The sequence below is a fragment of the Pteropus alecto genome, unplaced genomic scaffold, assembly GCF_000325575.1.
Source record: "Pteropus alecto unplaced genomic scaffold, ASM32557v1 scaffold131, whole genome shotgun sequence".
In the NCBI taxonomy this organism is placed as follows: Eukaryota; Metazoa; Chordata; class Mammalia; order Chiroptera; family Pteropodidae; genus Pteropus; species Pteropus alecto.
In genome coordinates this window covers 5,366,574-5,383,863 of record NW_006434709.1, presented here as the reverse complement: position 1 = coordinate 5,383,863, position 17,290 = coordinate 5,366,574, and the positions used below count along the sequence as shown (strand labels likewise).

Sequence of the window (17,290 nt, the reverse complement as noted above, 5' to 3'; positions counted from 1 at the left end):
TTTTGTTTTTCTTTTGCTTTGTCATTTTTAGTTATTTGGAAAAAATCCTAAATGGGGTATTTTCTGTTTGGTTTTTTTTTTGTTGTTTTTTGTTTTTTTTTCCTTTAAAGAGAACCAACAATATTTTGACTTGAAACATTTTTTTGAAAGGCGTGTGGCTAGGTTGAATTGAAGGCTGAAAGATGCTGATTTTATGGCCCATATACTATCCTGTTATAAAAGGAATATGAGAAAAGTTGGCCGGATGGACCTTTGAACTTGCTTTATTGAAGTTCCATATATTATTATAATGTTTTAAGATATTTTTGAGAGATAACAGGTTGGAAGGAGAGTTTATGGAAATAATTATCTTATTTTGAATACTCCTTATCAGATAGTTGGCACAGAGATAGTCTGACTTTACATTGATTACCATGTGGACACATCTCTTCTTTGTAAGAGATCCTCAAAATTTTAGCACGGTTAGGCAATGTATATCCTACTTACCTCAGCTTTAGGAAGGTGTAGTTTCTCTTTCATTTACATTAACATTTATATCACGGGAGTTACTTCTGTGAAGCTTTTCTTCAACACCTACCTGCCCCTCCCCAACAGTGTCCCACCTAATCCTGCCTTCCCCATGACACTGGCTATTCCCTCCTTTGTTCTGGAAATGTACATGTTTTGTCATATACATGTTGTCTATTTTGGTCGTCCTGGTTTACATTGATCAGTTTGCAGATTACATTTTTAATACACTTGTAAAAATGTTACTACTAACAAGAATCTAGATTTCTCTTGTTTAGAACTACATAGGTGCTCAATTGTCTACTGTAACAGCAATACTCCTCTTTCTCTCTGATTGAATGTGGAATATATATTGCTAGCAGGCACTTGTGCAAATTTTAATAGTACAGTGTTAGTGAACAGGTGTATGTTTAAATATAATGAAGTTAACCAATAAGACATTAAAATGGAAAAAAAAATCGCTGTAATACTTAACATACCACAAAAGTTTTAAAGTATGGAACAAAGTATAAAGGGTAGAATGTAAAATCAAATTCAAATAAATCAAATTACAGATATGCAGGAAATGTAAGTGATTTGAGGTTTTTTTTTCCCTCCATCACAAATCGGGTTTATTTGTCACCATGAAAATTCTGAATTTTAAGCATATTCTTGGACTGGGGGTTTGTATTCATAACTCGTCCAACTTTAGCACCTGTCTCTTCCCCAGTAGCTTTTCCAGAACTGCTACCTTTACCATCGAGCTCCATGAGTTTTCCCAGTTCAAACTTGGGTTTCTTCAACATTTTTACTTTTATAATAAAGATATCATGGAGCAGATAAATAAATTGGCAAGTCTTTTCTATGTTTTTTCCAGTGCTATCTGGAATCAATTTGTCTGCACTTCTTGGGTCATGATTTCCATCATCTTCTGGATTTGGTGACCTGTTGATGCTGAGCATAAGAGGTCTTCCAAATCTGATTGTTGCATTTTTTAGTAAAAGCAACAGAGAACATATGAAGCAAATACCCATGGATAGTCTTGACATCAACATGAGCTTTAATCATGGTCTGCCATTTTTTGAATATGGAGCACATTTTGTCATGGGTAAGATCCACGCCATGGAAATTACTCAGGCAGTTTTTGCCCTGAACATCCTCAGTAATTACCTTAAATTTTCTAAATGCAACTTCATCGTTCTACAGATCAGCTAAGCTCACTGCAAAAACATGACTCTTGAGACCATCAGATGTGATTTGGGTTCCTTGAGTTCTCATGACTAGTGTTTTCCCAATATTTCTTATATTGAACATAGCTGGTGTTTTCACATCATACCAATGTTTCTTAGAAAATGGGTCAACCACTTCTTGGCTCTCTTTTTGCTGCCATTCGTAAGGAGCTTGTTCTTGCCGACCACAGTGGTGCTGCTCAGATAGCCAAAAGGCAAGGTTTAAAAAAAAGATAAGTTAATTTCTTTTGTATCTTCAATGAATCCATGGAGCTGACTAAAAGGAAAATGGCAAAGTCATGATAAAGATCCTATTATAATAACCTTGATAAGGCAGTGATTTAGATCCATTGGCAGTGGGCGGAAAGAATGCATTTGGATTGCTCTCAGATGGACAAGGAAAATGTTTCTTTGGTGCTCTTGGAACAGAAGATATCCTTGATTCATCTTTTACTGGTTAAACAACATTAAATAGAGGTCGAAGATTAAAAATTGGCGTTTGAGACCCTTATTAACAGTGACATAGTGGGTAGATGGCAGATGCGATCTGCAGTAAGGAGAGGTTGCCTAACCAAAGCAAGATCACACTGGTGCATTTTAACTACTTGTTGGCTGACCTCTAAGAAATATGCAAATAAATTTGCTTATGTAAATGAGTTCACATTCAGTTTAAACACCAGTTTACATTAAAATGATTTTAAACCATATATCAACCAGTTATTTTTAAATTTATGTTTTTGAGTTATATGTGACTTTCCTCCCCTGACTTTCTCAAATATTGCAGCTCTCTGAGAGGTAATTTTATGTGTTTGCCTGTGAGTTTCTGAAGAGGAGATCCCTTTTTATTTAACTTTGTTTTCCTGGTCCATGATACAGAGTAAGTGCTCATAAATGTTTATTGAATGAATGTTTGAATGTATAAATAAATAGATGAATTAAGATCTCTTAGCTTAGATGACCTTGGACAAAGGTATTTATTATAGAGTTAGAAAAGAGATGAAGAATTCTGCACTCTGCATCTACCTTATCCTGAAAATTCCAGGCATCTGTGTTGTCCCCAAAACACTGGGGGAGGTGGGATTATTTTGGGATTTATGGTTCACCCTTAGTCTGCTTTCTCTGGGAATTGCCTGTTCTCTTAGTCTTTATTGAAAGGAACTAGGAATTAGGATATCCAGAGCCCAAGTTGGATGATAGCAGAACAGAACACAATGGCATTCCTATGGGAGTAGCTGAATCAGGTTAATAGTGAAGAGTAGAATAAAGACCCAAGTGTATCTTCTGGTGGGGTCCCAAGAACCACCCTGAATCTAGAACTACTCATTGTGTCCAGCTCTTCTCTTACCTCCTACTTCTACTCCATTTCTTGCCCTCAGATTTCAGGAGATCTCTTATTTTTCTAATATTTGCTCTTGTGCCCCTATCCCTATATGTTTACTTGAACTAATTTAAATATTTCTTGCAATAAAACTTCATTCAGCTTTCTGTATAAAGCATCTGGGCATTATAAATAATTAAATCTGAAAACCCTCTGTTTCTTAGGTTCTTCCATAGAGGGGCTATGTTGAAGGAAAAGAAATTCGTATTACCCTAAGTTGTTCTCTGCTGCTGACCTCATCTAAGGTAAAAATGTTTTTTTGTGAAACTACAGCTTAGAAAATAACTTCTCTTCTATATTAGGGAGCAAGATGGTAGGAACATATCAGCTAAGAAACTCAAGAAACATTAAATTTTAGAGCTGAAAAGTAACAGAGGGTTTTCTGCTTTATTAGAGTCTCTAAAAACTTACATCCTGGCTCCTGGAATGGTAACTTCTCTTTTCAGTGCTGCCAAATGACTTGATTCCTTTGGTCCAGAAAGTACTGTCAGTGACCATATAGCACGAGCAACATCAAGTCATGTGTGGAAACTGGAAGTACAAGGCCATGTCCAAGGGAGATAATAGCCAGATGATTAATGCCAAGTCCAGGCAAATCTTTCTTCTGTTGACAGCTCTACTTCCACAAACCTGGCCAAGGGCATGCTCATTTGGGCAAGTTATTTTGCTGGGTTCAGTGGCCCCATATTACTTACTGTCTCTTCTGTATTACTTAGGGTACAGAGTAAGCTGCTGTATTAAAGAGATGCCTAAGTATAGTGGATCAACTATGATAGAAATTTATTTCTCTCTAACACAATAATCAGGGATCCAGGACTTGGTAGGGTACCTTCACCATATGTGGTTTTCATCTCTGGGTCCAAAGCCTTTGCTGTTTCCATCCAATGAGAAAGATGGGAAGAGGTTGGAAAACCAAGAGGTCATGACTGTTTTTCATAAGGGCATACCCTGAAGTAGGGATAAATCACTTCTGCTCACCTATCATTAGTAGGACATAGTCAACATGGCCATACCCAGTGCAAAAATGTCTGGGAAATATACTGTTTTCTTGGACAACCATGGATGCAGGTAAAACTCCAGATTTTTACGATTAAATAAATCTGGGAAAAATGGATGTCGACAGATAATTAGCAGTGTCTGTCACATTCCTCAAACCCACTCTTGCCCCATAACTTACATACTCCAAATCCATTCTGCAGAGAAATGTAAACCCTTTCTTAGAAGGGCATAAGAGAACTGAACTAGAGATATGACTAATCAGTAGACCTCTATAAAAATCAGTAGAAAGACAGTTCAGAGTACAGCCATATTGGTTGTGAGTGGTCTCTCTCTCTCTCTCTACCTTTTTGTGTGTATCAGTCAACCAGTCATAGACCTAGGTGAGCATCCCGGGATACCACTAGCTGATATGTGAATTTTCTCTGACTTCCTAGAAGTTATCATCCCACCTCTGCTGAATGCCTAATCTAAGGTTTATTCTGTGCTTTCAGCTATAGAGATTTATATTGTAAGAATAATTTAGAAAACAAGGGTAGAAAAATCCCATTTTACTAAATTATCTGCCACTCTTGTCACACTTAATAAGAGCAGAGAGAACAAGAAAATAGAAATTGTTTATATTTATGTATCAAAAGATTTGGGTGTAAAATATAGTTGTTGGTTTACATATAAGATTATCATACATGGCGCCATATTGGATGTAAAGGATCTAAAACTATCTGGAAATTTGGGATGGTACAATCCCTCTACTGTTGATAAAATTACCTTAGAAAAATCTTTAGAAAAATCTTTATTTAAAATTTATAATTTTAAAAGGACCAGTTGTTGTCTCATGGTGTTGGCTTTTATTCTTTCAAATTTCTAGGTATCACAGCACATGTTATTTTCTATCTTAAATTACAATTGATCTTTTTTTCTTTAAATATATGTCTTTCTCTCTTTGATTTGACTAATCTCCTTGAGGGAGAGTATCTACTTATGATTCTTCTCTGTGCCCCTCAGCAAAAAAACACTAACCTTTCAATACAGCAGGTACACAATAAATACTTATTGGATGGATGAATGATGTAAGTAGTCAGAGATTTAGTTTCAATTCAGGCGGATGCTCAAACTTTGCCTCCTCTGAAAGGCCTTCTCTGACCATCCTATCTAGAATAGCATGTGGATCCCCTCACTTTGGGCTAATTTTCTTCCTAGTACTTACTGCTGTACCCTACATGACTTGATCTGTGAATTTAATTCTTATTATCTGTCTTCTGCTATTGAGATTATACTTTATGAGGGTCAGGAGTTTCTATCTTTTTTTCACTGCTGTATTCTCAGCCTTTAGAATAGTGACTGGCTCCATAAATACTATTGAAAACATTAATGAATGATTATAATGATATAAGGACAATTTCACTCATCAAAATAACTTTGGAGGATTTCATGTATCTATTAAAAAAAAAAAAGACTTTGATTAGTCTTTCCTGTATCTATTAAAAAAAAAAAGACTTTGATTAGGCTTGGGGTGGGGCTTGAGACACCAAAGATTCTTTTCAAATAGTTGAACTGCCTTCTCAAGAGGGTAGTGCTGTTTGTTGAATGGTTCAGTACTTGCTGATAACAGAATGAGTTGGGTAACACAAGTTCAGGGGTATAAGCTGGGGCATAGTTGAATTTTTCTGTGTAGTAAAGGAGGAGAGGAACTTGAAGCTCTTAAAAGTAATCTGGAAGGAGAAAAGACTAACTGGGAGGCTGACTGTTAGGTCAGAGAAGAAGAAAGAGAGAAACCCTGTTATGATATAACTGAGGAGGAATGTAGGGAAAAGAAAATGCCTAGTATAGACTTTAAGGGAATGCTATGTGCAACCCTATATAGCACCCTGAAGTCTCCCTGATCTTCAGAAAAAAAATGCAGACATCCCCAATGCTTAGAATTACTGTATTTTTGCTGGAAACTGTTCAGAGGCTGAGTTCAACTTCTGGATATATACAGATCTGACTCTGGATATGTACCCCTGACTCTGGGAATGGGTAGATGTCTGACAGTTGTCTGGATTACTTGAAACATATCCTAAAGGGAGACATTCAGTCATGTAGGGGTTCTGCTTCCCCTATTATACTGAATTCCTTAGAGTCGAGTCATGTATCTCCAACTTTCTTTGAAAATCCCACAAAGGAGTAAGGAATCTAGATAACGATCACTTAATGAATGTTAACTATCAGTCAGCTACTGCTGCATAACAATCAACCACCAAATCTCAGTGGCATTTACAGTAAGCATTTACCTCTCACATGTCTGCGGATTGATTTGAGAGGCACTGATTTAGGCTGAACTTGAATGGGTGACTCTGGTTTCAGTTGTAGGTCTGGCTGAGTTGGATTTCTCTGTGTCATAGGCTCTGGTCTGCTTGATATGGACTTATTTGAGGTTTCAGGCTGAAGGGATAGCATCTACTTGAAGGGAAGCTCTTTTAACTGTGATGGCAGAGTCACAAGCAAACAAGCAGAGTATAAGATGTCTATTAAAGCTTATACTGAGAACTAGCAAACTCTCAATTTTGCCCACATTTCATTGACTGCAGTATCACAAGCTAAGCTCCAAGTCATGTCATGGCCTCTGTTTGGTGTACAATGAACATTAAAGGTTGTGGATACAGGATCAGCAATTCAGGCTACCACATTAATAGACCTACTGACCAATCTTACATGATGCTGAGCAGCCGGGCCAGACAGTGAGTCCATTCCTAGCAGATATTGGTGTGCCTATGATTTGAGTGCCTTTCAGTGAGTTCTTTTATTTTTCCTCTTTGCAAAAGGGGCCATTAAAGTTAAAAACCTATTTTTGTAATAGAATGCACACAACAGTACACATATTGACCTATGTTTTTAGTCAATATCAAGATTTATTGTCCCCAGAGTTAAATAAATCGTGATATTGACCCCATCATAAGCCAATATCTGCCTAATGCATTTTTTTAAAAGTATTTTGTATTCATTTATATTAATAGGACACAAGCAATCACTCACAGTGTTACTTTCTTTTCCCTTTCTTGCTCTTTCTCCTTTGTTATATTTTCATCTGTCCTGGTGATTAGCTCAGGGTTAACATAAAAGTTGCTGAGGTGGTACACGGTATGTAGTGTAGGAAAGATGGCCAACAGTGGACACTGCCCCACTATAGAAAGAGGAAGATTCGTTTCCATAGAGAATTATGCCCTCTCTGATTCCAGATGGTAGAAATGAATTGTTTTCTTTAGCAGTTGTTTTTCCCTGGGTCCCTCTACTCTCTGATGTTCCTATATATAATTCCCTTGGGTCAGTGGGGAAAAAGGAGGTGAAAGGGATGAGGCAGAAAGGGATACTAAGTCAAGAGTTCTTCAGTTGTCCTTGAATTCGTTTCTCTGGCTTTCTTTCTGTGCTGCTTTATTCTTGATTTCTTTGTCTTTTTCTTTCATTCCATTTTGTAGCTGGCATTTACATTTTCTGGAGGAGTAGAAAAAAATATTTCTTTAATACTGAATTCCATTTATCTCCATAAATTGGTTAGGGTATATGATCTAAAGGACTCAGCTGTTTTTAAAATAGGTTTATTCCTTTCCTTGAAGATTATTTCCACACAGTATAGACGAGTTAGAAGGAGACTCATTTTGTAGACCTCAGTGAGAGTTCCACATTTGCAGGGCATCATTTCAGATGTGGTGTTTTTGAACAAAGAAATTAAATTTATATGTATCACCTAAATTATTTTGAATTCATGGTTCAGCAAAGAGTTCAGATCCTAATCAAATATGTAGTTTGCATGAGAGCTAACACCCTTCTCAATAATAACATGGCAGTTCTATTTACACTGTTGACTAGATTGGGAGTGTGTGTGTGCTGCTTTGTGAGAATTTACCCTGGTTGTTTGCAGTCGGGCCTATGCTAAATATGCAATTTTACCACAATTAAAAAATTTCCAGAGAGGTAATTGAGAGAAGAGCTTTTCAAACAGTTCTCACCCCTTGTAAATAACAGGTTCCCCTCACCCCAAGCATCTTTCAAAGGAAATGAATTGTGCAGTCTTCTGCTTTTTTGCCAGCTATCAAAATGTTGTCATTGTGCAGGGTTCCATGTGGCCCTGCCTTCTCCATGGACATTTCCAAGCTCTTCCTGCCCTGCTCCTCCCTCCTCATCTAGACCTCTACACAGTGTATGGTCTGTGTCACCTAATCAGTACCTAACTTAATTTGGTTTGGTTTTATTTTCCTGCTTTTGGTGTTCACTTTATCTCCATACCAGATTATAAACTACAGAAGAGTTATTCACTTTTTTAAAAATGGGAGCTAGGAAAATGATGATGATGATGATGATGATGATGATGATTGCAGCAAACATTTGTTTTTACTCACTTGTACCAGAGACTGTTCTAAATCCTTTAAATAGATTAACTCATTTAATCTTTACAACAACCCTAACAGTTATTTTCAATTATTATCCCTATATTACATAGGAGGAAATTATTTAGGCACAGAGAAGTTAAGCAACTTGCTAAGGCAAAGGGTAGACCAACATTCAAAACCAGGTTATTGGACTCTGAAGCCCATGCTCTTAATGACAGTGTCAGTCTCTTTGATGATTATTAGAATAGGCCGTGGATTTCTTGCTTGAACCTAGAGGAGAGTAAGATGGGATGTGCACTTCTTGTCCATTTGAGGGATGGGATGGGGTACAGGATAAAGATGGACTGGCAGAAAAGAGCAAGACCTAAAGGTTTGTTATAAGATTCCTTCCGGTGCTGTCCTCACCTGACTTACCTACAGTGGTCAGAGATGATGGCTTAGGAATTTTAGAAGCTATAAAATAGGGGAGTTATGAACAGATTTTCATTTTAGAAAGGTGCTACAGTATGAACCCCTGTGCAAGAATGCTGCATTCCAGTTTCTGCTGTGGCACTTCCTGTTTCACAAGGCAAAATGCTTTGTCAAAGGACATAGCCTTTCCCAGCCTGACCACTGCCCATGTGGCATCAGCTCTGTGTCCATTTGGTGGAGACTTACCCTAATCTGCACCATCTTGAACCCTCTCAGGGCTATAAGTGGCCACTCTCCTTATAGAATAATGAGATGCTCTGGGTACCACTTAGTGCACACGAGGCAGCTTTCAACCTAGATCACATTTCCACATAGATTTGTGCCACAACTCCTTCATTTTTTTTCTTTCACAAAATTAAGGTAATACCATTTGGTCATACATATTTCTGTCAATGGGCCTGAATACTCATCACCTATTTGGTGTTCTAGGAGCTAAAAACCTGGAAGATATCAATTTCATTGGTTAACCTATGAAGATAAAGAGGTGGGGCAGGGCATAGGAGAACAGAGGTAGAAACATATGTGAGCCACAGTGAGCCCTTGGCTCCAGATTTTGAAAAGTGCTCCTTTCTCCTCCTCTCACCAACACTCCCCTGCCCTCCCTTCCTCTCCCTTCAGCTCCCCTCTCCTCCTCCTTACTCTAGTGGTCCTGCCCATCAAGTTGGGGCAGTTGGGTGTCTGATATCCATAGATAAATCAGCTGGTTCACGTTCACAGCTGGCAAGCAGATGTTTCCCTATTAGTTTCATAATGAACAGGCTAGACACATTGGCTTAGGGACATTCTCAACATCTCTCACCCCAAATGGCAAATTATTCATTGTTCAAAGCACACCAAATCTAGACTATCACCTTAGTCTTCTATGATTCTAAGCTATAATTATTAAAGTGGATGGTTGGTGGTGTGGAAATGTGCTCTGTTGTTCAGTTGGTCTTTGGTTTAAGTTTAATTTTGGGTGAAATGGATTGTAATGTGTTTGGTTCTGTTTCTTGGTGGTGAGAATGTGAGAAGGGGCTGGGCAAAGGCAGTCCCTCAGGCAATGTTTTAAAATAGAACAAATTCATATCCCCTTGTTTGAATGGCTCCACCTACTTTTCTGTTCACATTTAGTTTAAATTTCTAGGGTTTTGGTTGGGGCTTTTGACCATCGCCCCTCCACCCCAACTTCTTTAGGAGTGGAATTCTTTTCTTATCACTCACTTCTAGTGATCTCATTCCACCTCCAAAAGAATAATAAATATTACGATTGAGGTACATGTTGGTTCTATAATTTAGTTTTTAAGGTTAACTCCAGCACGAAATTCAGTCTTCCTGCGGTGCTCCTTTGTAGCTATTTAACCATAAAATGTCTTTTATAGTGACAATCGAGAGAGAAAAAGCAGGTTGCCTGGAGGTAGGTGGGAAGATCAGTAATTGAGTATGTACCAGCGATGTCACAACACTCCCTGCAGTTACACTGGGTGGGGACACATAGGCAAGTTTCACTGTTTTACTAAATAAACTTTAAAGGGTAGAGGCAGGTGGGTGGCCCGAGACATTTTAGATGAAACTGTGTGGCTGTGATCAACACAGCAGAGATGGTGGGATCGAATCTTGCTTGAAATACTGCTATTATTTCTCTCTTTCAGAGGCTGTTTTTATGTAAAACTGTTAATAAATGTGAGCTTTTGAGCTCTCCTGTGTGATGAGGCTTGTGTGCTAGGTAAGGTGGGAGACACATAACAAATATTAGAATGAACTACATGAAATTGCTGCTACTGGACCATTTTTACTACAAAAATATCAATTTTGTATAATTCATCCTAGAAAAAAAAAGCACCTCCACTTATTCAATAGACATTTATTCAATCAAACAAGATATGCAAATTGCCTAGTACAGTGTCTGCATATAGCACAGCCTAGCACTGCCTGGTACATAGTTATCACTCAGTAAATGGTAGCTATTTTGATCAATGTGTTGCTACCATAGACAGTGATGGTAGGTTGGAAGTATGCAATAACCTTTCAATCAACTTTACTCAAGGGCCTAAATGTGATCCTTCTCTTTAGATTGACAGGTCAAGTGATCTAAGAACTCATTTCCACTTACCACCCTCCCTCAGATCGTCTAGTTACTTGTAGGAGAGAACCAAGTCCCGAGCTGTCTCGGCAGCGTGGATGGTCTTTGCTCCACTGCATTTCGGTAGAAGAGGCGGTACTGCATGTCTAACATCTGGGATACACTCCACTGTTTTTTCAGAGCTGCTTGTAATTCAGCCTTTTGAGGAATATTAACCTTGTCCCTAATTTGTGAAATCTTCATGTTACTCTGAGTTTTAATCCATAAATGTTTTCATGTAAGCTGCACCATTGAGCGTGATGAACCAGATTTGACGGAGATGACAAATCGCAGTTTTGAATGATTATGTCTGGTATAACAGCTGGAAAAAGAAAGCCAGAAACATGAGAGTGGCCAATGAAAAGCTTTCTTTGGCATGAAGAAGCATATTGTCATAGCGTTCCCCCCAAATTGAATTGCCTTAAAAAAAAAAGACCTGTAGGAATATTTGAAGAAACACAAATATTTTTTGAAAAGTTAAAATAAGCGCTTTTTGTGAGAGAATGTTTTCAGTACCGTCAGTTTTCGACCTTCAGAGTTTTTCAGAAAGTAGTTCATTCACTGAGGGGGTAAAAAAACTTTCAGGGTTCTAAGAAGCAATTTCCAAAAACACTCCATAGACTTTTCATAGGCATTTTTCTGTTCAAAATCAAACTCAGAAGCAAGGGGATTTATGAACTACCTGATATACTAAATGATAAATCACAACACTCTGAGTCAATATCCTCTCTGTTTTTAACCACCTCCAGCAAAGACAATAAGAGCTACTCAAGGAATGCCCTCTGGACTCGTGAGATGGTGGTAGTTATAATGGTAGCGATAAGAGTGCTCACATTCATTTCACCCATCAGCGTGGTCAAGGGTGGCTTCTTTAAGAGGGTGGCTTTTGAGCAGAGCCTGGAGAAAGGGTCTTTGAACCTGAGAAGGAAATGAGCTATTGTGTATTTGAGGGAGAAAAAAGGCCAGAGTGGCTAGAGCTTGAGGAACAAGGAGAGAGTGGAAGTGTTAGGAAGTGAAGTGAAGAAGCAGACAAGGGGGCTGGGTTTTCTAGAGTCTCTTACTTAACGCCTTATCCTGGCCCCTGCCGCTAACTGCATGCCCTTTATGCCAAAAAAAAAAAAAGGAGATATGACAGCAGCTACTTTGTGTAGTTTTATTTTTCCCCAGCTTTATTGAAGTATGATTGACAAATGAAAATTGTATATATTTAGGTTGTATAACATGATTTTTAAAGGTATACTGTGTGTTGATTTACTATACATACACATTGTGAAATGATTACCACAATCAAACTAATTAATACATCCATCGCCCCACATAGTAAACATTTCTGTGTGTGTGTGTGTGTGTGTGTGTGTGTGTGTGTGGTGAGAGCACTTATGATCTATTCTCTTAAATTTCAAATATACAATGTAGCATTATTAACTATAACCATCATGCTGTATATACATCAGATCCAGAATATATCTTCTGACTAGAAATTTATACCTTTTGACCAATCTCTCCCCATGTTCCCCATTCCTCAACCCTTGGCAACTACTGTTCTACCTTCTAGTTCTATGAGTTTGAGTTTTTTAGAGTCCATATTTAAATGAGATCATATAGTATTTATCTTTCTGTATCTGTATCTGTATTGGCAGGATTTTATTCTTTCTCATGGCTGAATACTATTCCATTTCACTCACACACACACAAACCATGTTTTCTTCATCTGTTCATTTGTCAGTGGACACTGCATATTTGCTTTAGATTAAGTAATTAAATATGTGCAGTGTTTAGACATGTGCCCCTTATATATAGTAAGTGCTCAATAAATTATAGTAGTGTTATTGTTAGTTATATAATTGGAAGGTAATGGAGGATTTTAGCAGAAGTGATGTAGTCTGATTTACACTTCAGAAAATATCACTTAGTTGCCAGGCGAAGGCTGTAGAGAGATGAGAGGGGAGGCAGGAGACCACTTAGGGGGCTGTTGTGATATCCAGCTGAGTGACAGTGATGAAATAGATATCTCAGATTGAGATATTTATTGTGGGTATAACCAATAGGCCTTGCTAGTAGATTGGGTGCAGGGTGTGAGGGAAACAAGATTCAAGATAGTGCTTCTCTTTTAGCCTAGCGAGTGGGTGGATGTTGGTGGAATTTACTAGCTAGGGAACACTTTGAGCAAGAAGTAGTGAAATTACCCTATTTTATACCAAAGTAACTGGATGGTTTTGCCAATGACAGTTAATTCAGTGAAAAGAAAGCAAACGTGTTTGGAGCATGTGCTCTGTTCCTGATGCTCTGAATTGGGCTGGGCATCTCATTCTCTTCTCACAAGAGCCTATGATTGTTACCATCCTCATTTATTCAGCAGAGGAAATTGAGTCTGAGAGAAGATAATTGATGGGCTTAAGGTCACCTAGCAAATAAGTGGCAGAACCAGGAAAAGAATGCAAAGCCTATCCACCATGCCACAAGACCTCTTAAACCATCCAACCTTATGTGTGATGGGAGGTGGGTAAGTGGCAAGGGGCAGTGGATATTCCTGTAGCAGTAAATAAATAAACCATTGGGAGGATTCCTCACTTTTTAAGCCACAGTTATAACCTTGGTTAGATAGAGCAAGCTATCTAATGATGTTGGATGCGTTTTCAGTTGCCCTCAAGGCTTTTCTTTCAATATTTTATAGGATTGCACGGGTATCTTTGAGCATTTTTTTAAAAAGCTGATACAAAACCATCTGAACACTCAAACACTTTTCAGAAGGTCAGGCAGTTTTTCTTTTGAAGAAAGCGTTAGGCCTCTCTATTTTGGGGGTGATTTGAGGGCAAAGAACTACATGGAGATGGAGGGATACCTGCGATGACCTCTCTTAAGATTCTTCTCTCAGTTCTGATGTATGTGACAAATGCATTTTTAAAATAAAAGAATTAATTTATTGTAATTTGGGGCTCATTCATATTGAATTCAAAGCACAGAGTTACAGCGTAAAGTCCTAATTTAAACAGATTTGCAGATGTGTTTTAATTACCTCAGAGATTATATTGGTACCAGTAAGTGTGGTCACTAGTTCTCCAGCTTAGGTCTTTGAAGAAACACTCTCCCTGAGTCATATTTTAATGTTATGCTCGTAGCATGTAGTGATGGTATATAATCTGAACTGCTTAGGTGATAAATGTCTGTAATACAGCTCAAACTAGTTTGAGCACAAAGGTAACTGAATTGGATCAGGTAACTGGAAAGTCCGGGGATAACTCTTTCAGGTGTGGCTAGACCCATGTGCTTGACAACACCATCAAGAATCTGTCCTTTTCCATCTTGCTTTCTCCAGGTTGACTTCAGTCTTAAAAATGAGTCTCCCAGTGCAGTGGCAAACACCAGCAGCAACTCTGGGCTTTTATTCTATCAATTTAGTGAAAAGAGAAGGCCCCTGTTTCAATAGTTTTCCAGTAAGTTGCATCAGAGGGTGGGCACATTTTTCTAACTAATCCACTCAGAGAGGTGCTTTGCTTTAATTCTTATGAAGGTACCTCTGGCATTGAAGAGATTGGAAAGGGTAAGAATGGAAACAGATCATTAAGGAGGCTCTTGCTGTCACCCAGGTAAGACAGTATTAGACCATGGATAGTGGTGATGGAGAGAAGTGGATAGATTTAGGATATATCAAGTGAATTAAGAGCATTTATATAGCAAAGAGAATGAGTGCCTACTCTGAGCCAGTTCTATATGCTAAAGCGAGAGATACAACAGTGAATAAGGCATGCGCCCACTCTAGAATTCCTCATAGTCTGTGGGTTAGAAAGATGTGTAAACAGGTAAGTCCCATACCATGAGGTGTAAATGCTTTCATAGAGATGTGTACGCAGTGCTATCATAGTCCAGAGAAAAGAGTGATTAAGTCTCCCAGGAGATTTAAGGCAGGTGGTGGTATTTAAGTAGGAATATGCCAGGTGAAGAAAAATGTAAAAGGAACTTCAGTGGAAACAGCATGTGCAAAAGCATGAAGGCATAAAATGTGGTGCAGCAAGTGGGGTAGGTGGGGTCAGATTGGGAAGGACCTTGGATGCCTCCCTAAGAAGTAGGTTTCCATGTAGGAATATTGAATCGAAGGACACTAATCCATGGGTACACATATATCAGATAGAACATGTTTAAGCATTCCTTCCTGTAGTTGAGTTTGAAACTTTAATGTACGTAACAATAACTATGTAGCATCTGTAGGGATTTTTCCATAAGAAATTTTGCTATTTGTGATTTTCTCACATTATTAGATTCTGAACTCTCGACTTAAGATGTAACTCCATTGTATTGAGTGGATGCTATAAGAATTAGTGCTGAAGGTTGCCTAGTACATTCTCAAAGTGCCGTAGAAAATTCAGTGTATCAGTTATAATTATTTGACTTGCAAGCAAAATAAAACTCAGCTCAAATTGGGCTAAACAATGAAGGGGGTTAATTGGTGCCCATAACTGAGGTCGAGTTTCAGAATGCAGTTCAATCAGGGCTCTGACTGTCTTTCTCTAAAGTTTTCTCAGCTTTCTCCTTTGTGTGTGGGTTGGACTTGATTCTCAGTTCATTCTTAGGCTTGTTCCCCTCTGACCGCAAAAGAACAGACAGCTACCTGCTTTCTAATTCTTGATGCTCTTGGAAATGAAAGTCCCCTCCCGGGAGCATCAGACAAAAATCCTGAGCTTCAACCTAATTGGGTCTTCCCTGAACCCTAGGATGTTTGTTTTAGGCCTGAGTTGACACTGTCAGGAGAAATGAGATTTCTGTGACAGCCAGAAACAGATTCCTGGAGCCTGGGGGTCTGGGCAGTCTACCCAAACCTCACTGGGAGTGTGGAATAGATGTTGTGGAGATAATTAAAGGGTCTATTGCAGTTGTACAAAAAAACACCAAACCCTGATTTATTTAGGTAATAGCGGAAAATCCCATGGCACATGTTATGTAGGGAGGGAAAGTTACAATTTTGGTATATAGTTGTGTATGTGGAATGGTGTTGAAGGAACACGTTCACTAAGTATTTTCCTGTGAATTGAGTAGAGGATGGGATAAAGATAGCTTTTAAACTAGTTATGAAGAAAAAGTTTCCCAAACTAATAAGTTAGATTATAGAAAAGTTTGCTTATGAGGGCAAATTCTTTGCAAATGGCCTTGAAAGATGCTTTTATGTATATGTGACATGCACACTAACCACCATCAACTGTGCATCAAGTCACGGTCTTCTAGTTCTACTTGAAATGTAGTTAACCTAGTTCTAAATGCAGTCTTACCCCACAAATAGTAATTGCATTTCTCTTCAGATATTCTGTTAAGCAGATTTTGTTCCATTCAAGCTCCTCTCCTTAGTGGCTTGAATCAGTAAGCTTTCTCTATAAAACTTGGGCTACACTCCACTTCCCATTTACCAGATGCTGAGGAATGTACTGTGGTGATTTTGTAGTCATTCAGACTTTGGTTCAGTTTCCTGCCGTGCTACTGGCCAGCTGTGTGACCTGGGGTGATTTATTTGGCCCTAGCGAAGCTTGTCTTCCTCATTCAGGAGGTGGCAGTAATTATTACCTACAATAGCAGTGGTCATAAGGACGAAATGTGGCAGCATTTGTAAAATGCCTGGCACAAAATGGCGCTCAAAGTTAGCTAACAATATTGAAAACTCATTTGTGAGCAGTCCTCAGGCCAGATTCTCTTCCCTTCATTGTTCCAAGCACAATTTATCCATACTGCTGTGAGCCGCGAAATAAACAAAGAACCTGCTCTTAATTTTGCAGCTTTATAGCTGGTATTTGAGTAAAAGATGAGTGTTTTAAATAAAATGGTGTTTGAGTGGGTCACTGGTGGTGGAGTTCCCATCTGTGAATTCAGGTATCCATGCATTCTTCTCTGTAGCAATGGAGAATCAGTTCCTTAAAATCGTAGCCAACAGATGGACATGTTTTGTCCCCTTTTCCTCTCCCTTAAATGTCATTCGCCTTTGTTCTTTTCGTTTTCCAAAGGAAATGTGACACTTGGAGCTGTTGTAGGTCTAATGCCCAGATGCTTGGATCCTGGGTTTCCCAGCCTACTGTAGGGGCAGAGCTCCCCATATTTGAGCCCTACCCCTCCATACCAAAGCCTGCCTGAGCCAAAAGCAGTGGGTGGTCTCACTGTTCTCCCAATGTTTTAGGAACTACCCCACCTAGGCACATGGAGAGAGGCAGAGATGCTATTAAACTCTCCACTTCCTGGGGTGTATGTGCCTGAGCTGTTGCCAGAAACTTAATGTTGTTTTAACGCA

At 38.7% G+C, this 17,290-nt stretch overlaps 1 pseudogene; it reads right to left on the bottom strand.

The window, feature by feature from the left end:
• Positions 1–1,146: 1,146 nt before the first annotated feature.
• On the bottom strand, positions 1,147–11,229 carry LOC107195500 (annotated as a pseudogene).
• Between the last annotated feature and the right edge of the window lie 6,061 nt (positions 11,230–17,290).